This window comes from Berghia stephanieae, chromosome 1 (genome assembly GCF_034508935.2).
Source record: "Berghia stephanieae isolate SIO BIC M18660-M18661 chromosome 1, UCSD_Bste_1.3, whole genome shotgun sequence".
Taxonomy (NCBI): Eukaryota; Metazoa; Mollusca; class Gastropoda; order Nudibranchia; family Aeolidiidae; genus Berghia; species Berghia stephanieae.
The window spans coordinates 46,328,774-46,342,499 of NC_088360.1; the positions used below are offsets into that span (position 1 = coordinate 46,328,774).

Sequence of the window (13,726 nt, forward strand, 5' to 3'; positions counted from 1 at the left end):
TGCGTTCTTTTGTTTACGTAGCAGTGCTCTCTGTTGTCTTGCTTTCTTCGCCTCTTCCAGCTTTCTTTTCTTTTCCGCCGCGACTCTTTTTTGTGACATTGTTGTCTCATCGCCCATCGATAGTCAAAACTCGATGCGTTTTGATGCAGGGTTGCCAGTTTGGCATTTTAAATGCCAGATTCCAAAAATCTGGCATTTTTGAAAACCGTTTGGCATTAGAAAAATCATTTGGCATTTGGCATTTTCATTTGGCATTTTCTTTTCTTGTGTATTATACTTCAAATGACACCTTTTCTCAACCGTGGTGTAGTGGTTTAGCACTCCACTTAGTAGTCAGTAGGTAAAAAATTACCTCAACAGGAAATTTAGTATAATTCAAAAAAAAAAAAAAAGAAAAGAAAAGAAAACACGCAAGCCACCAGGATATGATAGTAAATTGTTTATCAAAAGTGAGTAGTTTTCTTAGTCTTAGTGGGGATGGGAGTCAACAGACTTTGGCATTTTTTGGAGTGTTTTGGCATTTTTTGAGTCTTCCACTGGCATTTTGTTGAAAAATAATCTGGCAACCCTGAATCTGGACACGACGAACTCAGACCATCTGGCATTGGTAGTGTCGAGTCGGTAACCTAAACTAACAATGCAGTGATCAATCTTTTTTGCTTATTTTATGGGTCAATTTTGTTTTATATATCGCCATCCTAAGTCTGCTGTGATTCGTTCGAAACTTATTTATAATTGGAGTTGAAATTGCTGATATGTGACATCGGTGTTCCATATAACAGGTAAGACCCCGTCAGATGTGTATGTGTGTAGGCGAGCCAGCTTAATAAATGATTCAGTTCACCGACGACGACTGGCAGAATGCTCACTCAGTACATTAGTACACATTAATGACTATGCCCCCTGTCCCTTTCAACTATTTAAAAAAATTAGAATTTCGAATTAATATTCTTCCATACCCTGTTCTTACCAAACTCACACTCTAAATCTATCCATCATTCATGATGATAAATCAGGTGTGTTACTGTTACTCGTTACTGATATTGATATAATGATACTGATACTGGGTTACTGATACTATCTACTGTACTGTAGTGGGGAGACCTTCCATAAGCTACTACATCCCAAGTATTCTTGTTCTAGTAGGGGGTTTGGGAGGGGGGAAAACTTTTTTATACTGTACTTTGAGTGGGAGGCAAAACTGGACATTGGTTACGGTTAAGGAGCGAGGTCCCTGCCGCCATCTTGCTTTGTTTACACACAGAATCTGAGTTTGCCACCTTGGCTGTTCTTGATACACAGTAATAAATAGCACCGCCTTGGCAAAATGAGGGGGTGGGAAAGAGAGAGTTTAGTTTCCATCCCTCTCTAACTCTATCTTGAGCTAGCTTTTTAAAGAATCTCACTCCATGTCTAATCACATCTCTGTATATTTGTATATAAGCTTAATTAACTCTTCTCCATGTTCGCCGTGGCCTGTCCCTTGATCTTCTGCCCTGGGGGGTTCCAGTTCCAGTCCAATACTTTCTTTGTTATAGTGGAGTCATTCTTTCTAAGGGTGTGTCCAATCCACCTCCATCGTCTTCTTCCTATTTCCTCTCCCACTGGTTTCTGCTATGTTCTTTTCAATACTTCTTCATTCTTAATCCTGTCCATCCATTTTATTCTGAGTAGCCTTACGCATGCGCCTGTTTACGAAAATCTGGATCCTCCTTACATGCTTGCGATGCATTCCAAGTTTCGCATCCATACAGTAGAACTGACTTCCCATTTGAGTTGAAAAGTCTTAGCTTTAGTCGAAGGGAGATATCTTTAGTTCTCCAAACTCTGTTCAAAGATGTGAATGCAGCTTGACCTTTCATATCGGTGCTTTTATCTCTTCTTCCTTGTATAATCTTTGTCAATTATACTCCCAAAATAGCAGAAAGTATCTATATCTTCGAGTTCCTGATCTTTTACTTTGATCTGCTTCCTTTGATGCATAACTATCCTTAAGACCTTTGACTCTCAAATCACTGGATCCGAGAGGCTGTTTATAATTGTGCTTTTTGCTTGCATCTGGTCCTGGGTGTGCGGCAGTGTAATGTTTTGATTAAAGGAATGACAAGCTGAAGGTTTAGTTTGAAACTCAAAGCAACATGTTTATTTTTCAGTCCGGTAAAAAGTGTTGCGTAACCAGAATACAGTTCCAACGGTAGCAGTCTCAATATAAGGGACTTAACCAAGTTAAATTGTACTTGTTAATATACTCAGTTGCAACCCTTAGTCCATGACATCTCCCTTGTTTTCAAATGAAATAGAAATTTTAAAAATAAAATAAAATTTTTAAAAAATAAAACGGGATAGAGTACATCCTAATAATAATAATAATAATAATAATAATAATAATAATAATAATAATAATTAGTAGCGATAAGTGTTCTCATTTGGTTGACACACTATATTGTTCGTTTTGTTCTATACATAGTCATCAAAACGGCTTGGTCTCCTGGTCGTGCGAATTGGGCGAGATTTTGTTTGTTGTTCATTAGGAGTTTTAGTTTGAGCAGTAGGCTCTTTTGAGTTTGAGGCAGATGGGGATTCAATTTGGGGACAGGTCTTTGTAGAGAGGGGAATAGCGATAGTTTTCTGATATTCCTCTGGGGCAACGGCGGAAGAGGCAGGTATTTCTCTGATGTGTTGTCTGTTCCTTCGGAAGTTGGTCCCGTTCGCGTCTTCGAGAACATATGATCTGGGATCATTCTGAATTTGGCGCATAACAGTTGCAGGGAGCCATTTATGTGTCTCAGGGTGTAAAACTCGTACAGGTTGTCCTGGGTAGAGGTGTGAGAAAGGGGTTGTGCGGGCGGTCTTGTCGAAATAGAACTTTTGTTGAGCTTGACGTTGTTTCAGATTGTTGTAGATGTCATCTTGGTTGTGTATAGTATTGGATCTTTGCTTTGATGGGATTGTTGTCTTAATTTGTCGACCCATAAGTAGTTGTGCCGGGCTGCCCAAAGACGGGGTGATGGGGGTGGACCTCCAGTGCAGAAGGGCAATATTGGGATCTGTTTTGGCCTGCATAGCCTTTTTGATAATGTTTTTGACAGTTTGGATTTGTCTCTCAATGAAACCATTTCCTTGTGGTCTGTGGGGGGATGATGTGACGTGTGTGAATTGCCACGAATCGGCGAATTCTTTGTACATTTGACTCGCAAAGTGTGGGCCATTGTCGCTTATAACCTTTTCAGGTATTCCGTATTCGGCAAATATATTTTTTGTGATATTTACTATTGAACTACTAGGTGCGGGTTGAGGAAGTTTTCGGATGATCGGAAATTTTGAGTGATAATCGGCTATGATGAGGTACTGTTGGCTTTTAATCTCAAAAATATCTGTACCAAGGGTACACCAAGGTCGTAGGGGAATGTCATGAGGTTCGAGTGGTTCGGACGTTTGGGCATTTTGATGTTCTTGGCAGATTTGACAGTTATCAATTATTGCGTCAATATCTTTGTGAATGCCTATCCAGTAGACGGTGACGTTTGCAAGAAGTTTAGTTTTTACCTTGCCAAGGTGGGCGGTATGTAGCTGTTGGAGAGTTTCTTGTTTTTGACTGGGTGGAATCATAATGCATTGACCTTTGAGAATAAGACCATTTTCAGCAGACATTTGGTCACGTATGCTCCAGTAGGGACGGAGATCTGATGTCAGTTCTGATTGTTTGTCTGGCCAACCGTTGATGATGCAACCTTTGAGGCCTTGAAGGACAGGGTCCTTTTGTGTTTCTTCTCTGATGATTGTTGAACGATCATTTGACATGTATACTATATCAACCCTCATGTCAAGGTCGATGTTGTTTTGATTATATTTGTTTGGAAGACGACTGAGCCCATCTGCTAGTTTGTTTTCTGATCCGGGTCGATGTGACAATGTGAAGTTGTATCCATTCAGGGAAATAAGCATTCTTTGAAGACGAGGCGGTGCAGCAGTGATTGATTTGTTGACAATCATTTGTAATGGTTTATGATCAGTGATGATTTTGAAAAAACGTCCATAAAGAAAGGTATGGAATCGTTGGACTCCGAATACAATGGCAAGAAGTTCACGTTCGATGCATGCATAGTTTTGCTCCGTTGTTGTTAAACTTTTGCTAGCAAAAGCAATTGGTTTTAGTTGGTTGCTTTCATCAGGTTGGAGTAAGGCTGCACCAATGCCACGAAGGCTGGCGTCACAATGTAGTTCTACTGGTTTGGCAGGATCATAGTATTGAAGGAGGGAGTTTACTGATACTTCACGTTTTAGGTCTTCAAAGGCTTGTTTGTGGTGTCTTTCCCAAAGAAAAATAGAATCTTGTTTTAAAAGATCTCTGAGGGTAGCTGTTTTCTGGCTGAAGTCATGTATAAATTTGGATAGGTATGTTGCGAACCCAATAAAGTGTTGTAGTTCTGTTTTTGATGTTGGCTCTGGCATATTTTCTAGGTCTTTGATTTTCAATGGATCTGGTTTAAGCCCATTACTGGTATATATATGTCCGAAAAATGGTACCTCAGACTGTTTGATTTGACATTTGCTCGAATTTAATACAAGGCCTTCTTCATTTGCGATTTCCATGAACTTGATCAGGTTTTTGTCATGCTCTTCTTCTGTCTTTCCATAAACAATGATATCGTCAGCTATCCCGCATGCATTTTGGCATCTTTGTAGTATTCTATCCATTTCCATTTGAAAAATATCTTGGCTTACTGATAAGCCAAAAGGAAGGCGTTGGAAACAGTATCTTCCAAAAGGGGTTTGGAATGTGGTGAGAGGTTGGCTCTCAGGATGAAGTTTTACAGACCAGTATCCAGATTTAGCATCCAACTTTGAAAAGTACTTTGCACCTGCGAACTCGTGATTGAGTTCCTCCACAGTAGGAATTCTATGGTGTGGTCTCAGAAGCGCTCTGTTTAGGTGTTTTGGGTCAAGGCAGGTTCTCAGACTGCCATCTTGTTTTGTTACATAGGTCAATGAGCTTACCCAACTGGTTGGTTCCTCTATTCGACGTATCACGTTTTGTTCACACATATTGTCGAGCTCCAGTTTGATTTTTTCTTTTAGAGCGATGGGAACTTTTCGAGGGGGGTCGATGCGGGCAGGTACATTGGGGTCAATAGTTAGTTTGTGTTCAGTTTTGAACTCGCCGATGCGGTCAAATTGCGATGGGTACAGCGCTTTCAGGTCGTGGATGTTTCTTATTGTAGTGTTTTTGTTTTTCGTAGCATGGAGGGGGCAGTGGAGGGTGATGATTTTGAATTCTTCGCAGCTCGGGAGACCGAGTATCGCTGGTCCAGCAACATCTACTATGTAGAATTGGGTATTTATCCATTTTGATTGTCTGTGCTGGCATGGTATGTTTGTGGTGCCGAAGCACTTGATTTCTGTTCCATTGTAAGCAGTGAGGTTTGTGTTTGTATGTTTTAATGTCCCTGCCACCGGTTTCCCTTTGCTGTCAATGTATTTTGGATACATTTGTCTATAAATTCTGAGAGGTAGTGTGTTTGCCTGTGCTCCTGTGTCTAATTTTAGTTGTAAATCATGGATACCTGGAATATCTGAAAGTTCGATTTGTAGTATTGTGAATGCTTCGTTCCTACCGCGTTGTTTTGTTTTGATTTCGGAAAATGAGAAGGAATGTAGTTGTGAATTCATGTCATCTGTTTCTGATTCTGCACCGGATTCGTCTCTTTCTATTGTGTGCATATTGTTTTGCGGTTGTCTTCGGTAACTACGTTGTTGTGGGTTAGTTTGTTGTTGATATTTAGTTGTTAGGCAAAGTTTTGCCCAATGTCCAAGTTTTCCACAAGCGCCACATGTCGATTTGGCAGCTGGGCACTGTCCCCTGTTGAAGGGGTGATCTCGGCCACAGTTTTTGCAAACCGCCGTTGTACTGGTTTGTTATGGATGGGTCGTTGTGCTGATTTGTTACGTGGTGGATGGATAATATCGATTGATTTCTGGTTCGTGGTTGGACGCTCGATTGCTTTCAGTGCAGTTAGATGTTGTAGGGAAGCTTCGTGCGATCTTCCGAGTTGCAGAGCCTCATCTAAAGTATACGTTTGGGGTTTGGTGAGGAGTTCTTTTTGGAAATCAGCGATAGGTGTTGCCGCAATTATTATCTTGATTAGTCTGTTTTGCAATTCATCGTTTGTAAATTTACATTTGTTTGCGATTTGCTTGGCTCTATTCACAAAATCATCCAACGATTCTTCAGTTTGTTGTCGTAAGGTAGAGAGTTTTAGACGATTGATTCGAAAGTTATCAGCGGGATCGAGCTGTCTTGCAAATCTTTCCCAGATTATCTCTGGGTTTGACTTCTCTTGCTCGGTAAGATTCCAGCTGTTGAATCTGGTGAGACCTTCCTCTCCTGATGCTAGGAGTATTGTTGCCACTTTTTCCTCGTTTTTGAGCTTGGAATTAATTATGAAGTAAAGCTCCATTCTCTGTTTAAATAGTCTGAAGGCATCTGACAAATTGGGGGCACCCCAGTCCATTGTTGGAGGTTTATCGGCCATGACGAACAATCAGTTGAATGCCGGTTTGAGGATAGAAGTCAGTACTTCTGACTCGGTAGACCACAGGTGAAAAAATGAAAATAAAATGCTTGGTGGGAAAATACTAAAGTCTTAGAAGTTTAGAAATACTTATCAAATGGGGAATGAAGATTCGCTGCCACCATGTAATGTTTTGATTAAAGGAATGACAAGCTGAAGGTTTAGTTTGAAACTCAAAGCAACATGTTTATTTTTCAGTCCGGTAAAAAGTGTTGCGTAACCAGAATACAGTTCCAACGGTAGCAGTCTCAATATAAGGGACTTAACCAAGTTAAATTGTACTTGCTAATATACTCAGTTGCAACCCTTAGTCCATGACAGGCAGAAGAGCCAGATCAACTGCAAAATCCAGATCATCCAACCGTGTCCAGGGGGTCCACTGTAAGCCATTTCTTTGCTCTTTGGTGGTTTCCTTCATTAGCCAATCAATGGCAAGGGTGAACAGGAATGGTGAGAGCAAGCATCCCTGCTTGACACCAGTCATAATTTCAAAGCTGTCAGTAAGCTGATCTTCATGTACAGCCATGCAACTTGTTCCTTCATACATTTCCTTGATGAGGTTTACCAATTTCTCAGGGATTCCATAATGTGCCAGAATTTTCCACAATGTTGCTCTGTCAATACTCTCGAAAGCCTTCTCATAATCCAGAAAGTTGACAATAAGAGGAGAGTTCCATTCTATAGACTGTTCGACTCTTACTCGCCGAAAGGCAATCTGGTCAGTGGTTGACCATTTTTTCAGAAAACTTGCCTGTTCGTCCCATAATTTAGCAACTGTTGCATTCTTAATTCTCTCTAGAATAATACGGTTGAAAACCTTTCCTGGGATAGAGAGAAGAGTATTCCTTGATAACTTGATAATTATTACAATTACTGAGTTCCCCTTTCTTTGGAAGCTTGACAAGATCATACCTGCCTACTTTTACGGATCGTCCGTAATTGTTACGGAAATTAGGTAACAATTTCGGACATACAGAAATGGAAGAAATATTATGGATATTGATTTCACAGCAATTTGGTCATAGTATTAGAGGGTGAAAAAAATTTCCTGCAGTTATCAAAGAAAGGAAAAAAATGTTCCCTTAAAGTTATAAAGGCTACTGCTCAGTTCACGCCCATGATAGCTTAGTTGATTGCCAGCTCGTAATAGTGGAGATCAACAACATTTATTTTACGTATAGAAGGTTGTAGATACGCAGTATTTTTTTTTTTAAATTTTGTTGTTGTTAACTGGTGGAGTATTACTAAAATTGTACCATTTATTACTGATGAATTTTGTGTTGGCTACTGATTTTGAAATGTTTAAGTAGACAGGTATGCAAGATGTCCTTCTTTCCAATCCTTTGGAAATATCCCGTCATTCCAGATTCTCTCAAACAGTGAGTGAAGGGCCACAGCATTTCTTTCAGCATCAACTTTTAGAGCCTCTGGTGGAATCTGATCTGCTCCTGCAGCTTTCCCCCTTTTCATCTTGTTAATGGTACCCACAATCTCTGGTATCGATGGTAGGTCACAGCTATTTGATAAATGATACCTAGCAGGCAAAATTTCAGGCCGGTTGTCTGGTGGTGGTCTGTTCAGAAAGCAGTTGAAATGTTCCCTCCATCGCTTATATTGAGTCTCTTTTCCAAAAATTGTTTTCCCATCTTTATCTTTTACTGGTACCTCTGGTTTCCCATATTTTCAAGCAAGTGTCTGGGTACTTTGATAAAATATCCTCATGTGTCCTCCTGTATCTGCTGCTTTATCTGCAAGTCTGTTCATGAGTGCTTCCTTGTCTTTCTTCTTGACTTCCTTAGCTGTGGTTCGATATTGCTTTTGTACATCTAGTCTTGAAGCCCTTGTTCGACTTCATTCATTTGTTCCTTCTTTGTTCTCCTCTTATCAATCAGCTCCAAGGTGAATGGACTTATCCATTCTTTATGTTCCGATTTCTTTACACTCAATACCTCATGACAAGTTGTTATGTAGACTTCCTTGATTTTTGTCTGATGTGACTCTACGTCTATGTCCTCCTTGAGATCAGCTAGAGGTTGAAATCTATTACTCAATTGCAGTTTGAACTCCTCATTCTTTTCCCCATGTAGTTCATTCACCTGAAATTTTCTTCTTGTCTGTGATCTGATCCCATGCTTTCTGAGTCGGAGCTTAAGCTTTGCCAATAGCAGGTGGTGGTCTGATCTAACATATGCCCCTCTCCGTACTGTCACATCTTCTAATGAACATCTGAATTTTCAAGAGATACAAAAATGATCAATCTGATTCTCTGTCACACCATCTGATGAGACCCAAGTTGCCTTGTGCATCATCTTATGGGGAAGCTGATCCTCCAATCACCAAACTGTTGAATGCACAAAAATTTGCAAGTCTCTCACCATTGTCCTTCATCTCTCCTATGATAGTATTATAACCTTTGTTATCCTGTCCCACTTTAGCATTGGCATCTCCCATCAATATGTTGATGTCCTTTATGGCAACTTATCAATGACTTGGTGTAGCAGACTTTAAAATTTATCTCAGTGTTCTCGTGCTTCATACATGGTGCAGATCTACCAACCTTCCCAGAACGAAAAGTGTATTCTATGATCCTAAAAAGTGTATTTTTTAGCAAAAAAGTGTATTTTTGTCCGCATGTGAGGAAAATAAAAGTGCGCAAAATACAAAAGTTTATATAAAAAAGCTCACATCAAACCCAAATAAAAATAAACTCCGATCTTCATCATTCAAACATTTGTTTGCAGCATCATCATCATCATTGCCTTTTTCACCCTGGGTCAGGGTATAGGCCACAGACAAACAGTTTCCATCCTTCTCTATCCTGAGCCAACTTTTTTATCTCATTCCAGGTCTTACCACTTCTCTGTATATCAGCTTCTTTAATTCTTCTCCATGTTCCTCGTGGCCTTCCCCTTGATCTTCTGCCCTGAGGGTTCCAGTCCAATACTTTCTTTGTTATAGTTGAGTCATTCTTTCTAAGCGTGTGTCCAATCCACCTCCATCGTCTTCTTCCTATATCCTCTCCCACTGGTTTCTGCTGTGTTCTTTTCCATACTTCTTCATTTTTTATTCTATCCATCCATTTTATTCTGAGTAGCTTACGCATGCACCTGTTTACGAAAATCTGTACCCTCCTTATACATGCCTGTGATGCGTTCCAAGTTTCACATCCATACAGTAGGACAGACTTCACGTTTGAGTTGAAAAGTCTTAGCTTTAGTTGAAGGGAGATATCTTTAGTTCTCCAAACTCTGTTCAAAGATGTGAATGCAGCCTGTGCCTTTCCTATTCGTGCTTTCACCTCTGCTTCCGTGCCTCCATCCTTGTCAATTATACTTCCGAGGTAGCAGAAAGTGTCTATATCTTCGAGTTCCTGATCTTTTACTTTGATCTGCTCCCTTTGACGCGTACCTATCCTCAAGACCTTTGACTTTGCAGGGTGAATTCTTAGACCAATTGATTCCGAGAGGCTGTTTATAATTGTGGTTTTTGCTTGCATCTGGTCCTGGGTGTGGGACAAAAGAGCCAGATCATCTGCAAAATCCAGATCATCCAACTGTGTCCAGGGGGTCCACTGTATCCCATTTCTTCTCCCTTTGGAGGTTTCCTTCATTAGCCAATCAATGGCAAGGATGAACAGGAATGGAGAGAGCAAGCATCCCTGCTTGACACCAGTCTTAATTTCAAAGCTGTCAGTAAGCTGATCTTCATGTACAACCCTGCAACTTGATCCTTCATACATTTCCTTAATGAGGTTTACTATCTTTTCAGGGAGTCCATAATGTGCCAGAATTTTCCACAATGTTGCTCTGTCAATACTGTCGAAAGCCTTCTCGTAATCCAAGAAGTTGACAATAAGAGGAGAGTTCCATTCTATAGACTGTTCCACTATGACTCGCAGAGAGGCAATCTGGTCGGTGGTTGAACGGTTTTTCCGAAAACCTGCCTGTTCGTCCCGCAGTTTAGCATCTGTTGCATTCTTAATTCTCTCTAAAATAATACGGTTGAAAACCTTTCCTGGGATAGAAAGAAGAGTGATGCCTCGATAATTATTACAATTACTGAGGTCCCCTTTCTTTGGAAGCTTGATAAGATGTCCTTCCTTCCAATCCTTTGGGAATATCCCGTCGTTCCAGATTCTCTCAAATAGTGGGTGCAGGGCCTCAGCATTTCTTTCCGCATCAACTTTTAGAGCCTCCGGTGGAATCTGGTCTGGTCCAGCAGCTTTCCCCCTTTTCATCTTGTTAATGGCACCCACAATCTCTGCTATCGATGGTGGATCACAGCTAATTGGTATCTCATTCCTTGCAGGCAAAATTTCTGGCTGGTTGTCTGGTGGTGGTCTGTTCAGAAGGCAGTTGAAATGTTCCCTCCATCGTTCACATTGAGCCTCTTTTCCAAAAATAGTTTTCCCATCTTTGTCTTTGACTGGTACCTCTGGTTTCCCATATTTTCCAGCAAGTGTCTTGGTAGTTTGATAAAGGATCCTCATGTTTCCTCCAGTCGCTGCTGCTTCTGCTTTCTCTGCAAGTCTGTTCATGAATGCTTCCTTGTCTTTCTTCACAGATCTTTTGACTTCCTTAGCTATGGCTCGATACTGCTCTTGTGCATCCAGTCTTGAAGCTCTTGTTCGGCTTGCATTCACTTGTTCCTTCCTTGTTCTCCTCTTTTCAATAAGGTCCAAGGTGGTTGGACTTATCCATTCTTTATGTTCCGATTTCTTTACCCCCAATACCTCGTGGCAAGTTGTTATGTAGACTTCCTTGATCTTTGCCCAATGTGACTCTACATCTATGTCCTCCTCGAGCTCAGTAAGAGGTTGGAATCTATTACTCAATTGTAGTTTGAATTCCTCATTCTTTTCCCCATCAAGTGCATTCACCTCGAATTTTCTTCTTGTATGTGATCTGGCCCCGTGTTTTCTGAGTCGGAGCTTAAGCTTTGCCAATAGCAGGTGGTGGTCTGATCCAACATCTGCCCCTCTCTGTACTGTCACATCTTCCAATGAACGTCTGAATCTACGAGAGATACAAAAATGATCAATCTGATTCTCTGTCACACCATCTGGTGAGACCCAAGTTGCTTTGTGGATCCTCTTATGGGGGAACACTGATCCTCCAATCACCAAACTGTTGAATGCACAGAAATTTGCAAATCTCTCACCATTATCATTCATTTCTCCCATGCCATGACGTCCCATGATACCTTCATAGCCTACGTTATCCTGTCCCACTTTTGCATTAGCATCTCCCATCAATATGTTGATGTCTTTCCTTGGCAACTTGTCAATGACTTGTTGTAGCAGACCATAAAATGTATCTTTGTCCTCATCTGTTGCATCATTTGTTGGGGCATAGATCTGTACAATGTTCATGCTGATCTTCTGACTCCGTGTTGTAAAGGACGCCATGATGATCCTTTCTCCGCATTGTTCCCATCCTCTCAGTGACTTCTGGGCAAACTTGCTTAGAATTATTCCTACTCCCTGTGTATGAATCCCGTCCCCTCTCCCTGAATATAAAATTTTCTCCCCAGACTTGAGGTGTTTCTGTCCGGATTGTATCCAGTGGGTTTCGCTTACTCCAAGTATATGCAGCCTGTATCTTCTCATCTCAGTCACAACTTGAGAGCTTTTTCCTGCTTCATACATGGTGCGAACGTTCCACGACGCAATTCGAAGCTGCTTGTTTGGCGAAGACGTCATCGGGTCAGCAGAGTCCTTTCGGCTTTGTCTGTTGTCCTTCATAAATTCTGTAATTCCAGAAACTCTTCGGTCGCCCAAGCTAAAAAAAGGATTTGTTTTGTCTGTCTGTGTTTCTGTAACGGTTTGAGTTTAACGGAAAGGGGTGTTAACCCTTTGCCAACCCCCAACCTGGAGGACCAGGTGACTCAAAGATGGGGGAATCACACACCATTAGTCGCCTTTTACGACACGCTGGCTTGACGTTGGGCTATTCTTGACCCTCTCAGTTGAGGGACCCCGGACACCACACGGGGGGTTTGTTTGCAGCAATCACTAGTAATTACAAAATTATCGGTTTATCGAGAAACTAAAACTGAATGACCATTTTAAATCAGTATAAGGCTCAGAAATTGCAATATCTTGCACCCTCTCAGTTGAGGGACCCCGGACACCACACTGGGGACTTTCATGTAATGGCGACTGGTTTAGACTTACATATCTCACTGATGCTTTCAGTCCTCCTGTAGTTGTTACAAACAAACCTACATGCTCTGTTTTTAATTTTATCGAGCTGTTCCATCTGCTTTTCAATCTTGAGGTCCCAAAGCCATGCACTATAGTCTAGAATTGGCTGTATAAAGACTTTATAGCAGGTTTATCTGATGTTCATTGGACTACTTTGTACATTTCTTCCTAAGAATCCAAGTTTTGTATTGGCCTTTTTACAACCTTTATCGATGTGGTGCTGTCAAGAGACAATCCAAGATATTCAGCTTATTGCGTTGCCTCCAGTTTTTCTTTGTGTATAAAATAATTTGAAGTTATTAGTTTCTTTTTGTTCATGATACGAATTAACTGGCATTTCCTCATGCAGACCTGCCAACCAGTACGATTAATCGTATTTTAGTACGATTTTTGGACCCCGAATACGTGAATACGATTTTCGTGGATTTAATACGATTTTTTAAATGTGATGTGAATGATGTTGATGCTACATTTGATGCATTGACACACACATGTCGTACACCAATTGTTGACTGTGTTTCTGAAAGAATGATGCATCACATTTAATACGAAAGTTATCATTTCAGTTGCTTATATGATGCCGGTTTTCACCAATATTTTTCTCATACATTTTTGAGGATTTGCATAGAATTATGCATTTAAGCTTGTTTTATACTTTAAATAGTCTCAGACCACATTTAAACTTTTGCAACTTATTAAATAGAAAATTCTAAGTGAAAATTTAATTGAACTAACATCTTTGACTATGAAGCCTTCAATTAAAAACTGTATTGCTAAGTAACTTAAATAAATGGGTTATTTCCCTTTATAATAACTAAATTACTCTATTTTGATTTATAAAATTTATAATGATCTTTTTTTTCCTTTATTATTTCGTACGAATCTTGAATTACAAAGTGGGCAGCTTTAGGAATGGTATTTGTATACTTTGCGAATTTCCCATCATTTG

The 13,726-nt window shown here is 40.4% G+C and overlaps 1 protein-coding gene across 1 annotated transcript in view; it reads left to right on the forward strand.

Annotated features, from left to right (window-relative positions):
- The first annotated feature begins 582 nt into the window (after positions 1-582).
- Positions 583-13,726, forward strand: part of LOC144976107 (uncharacterized) — a 40,347-nt gene continuing 27,203 nt past the window's right edge. Inside the window, exon 1 of the mRNA XM_078920291.1 lies at positions 583-782. The gene's annotated coding sequence lies outside the window, so the exon portion shown is untranslated. The remainder of the gene's footprint in view (positions 783-13,726) is intronic.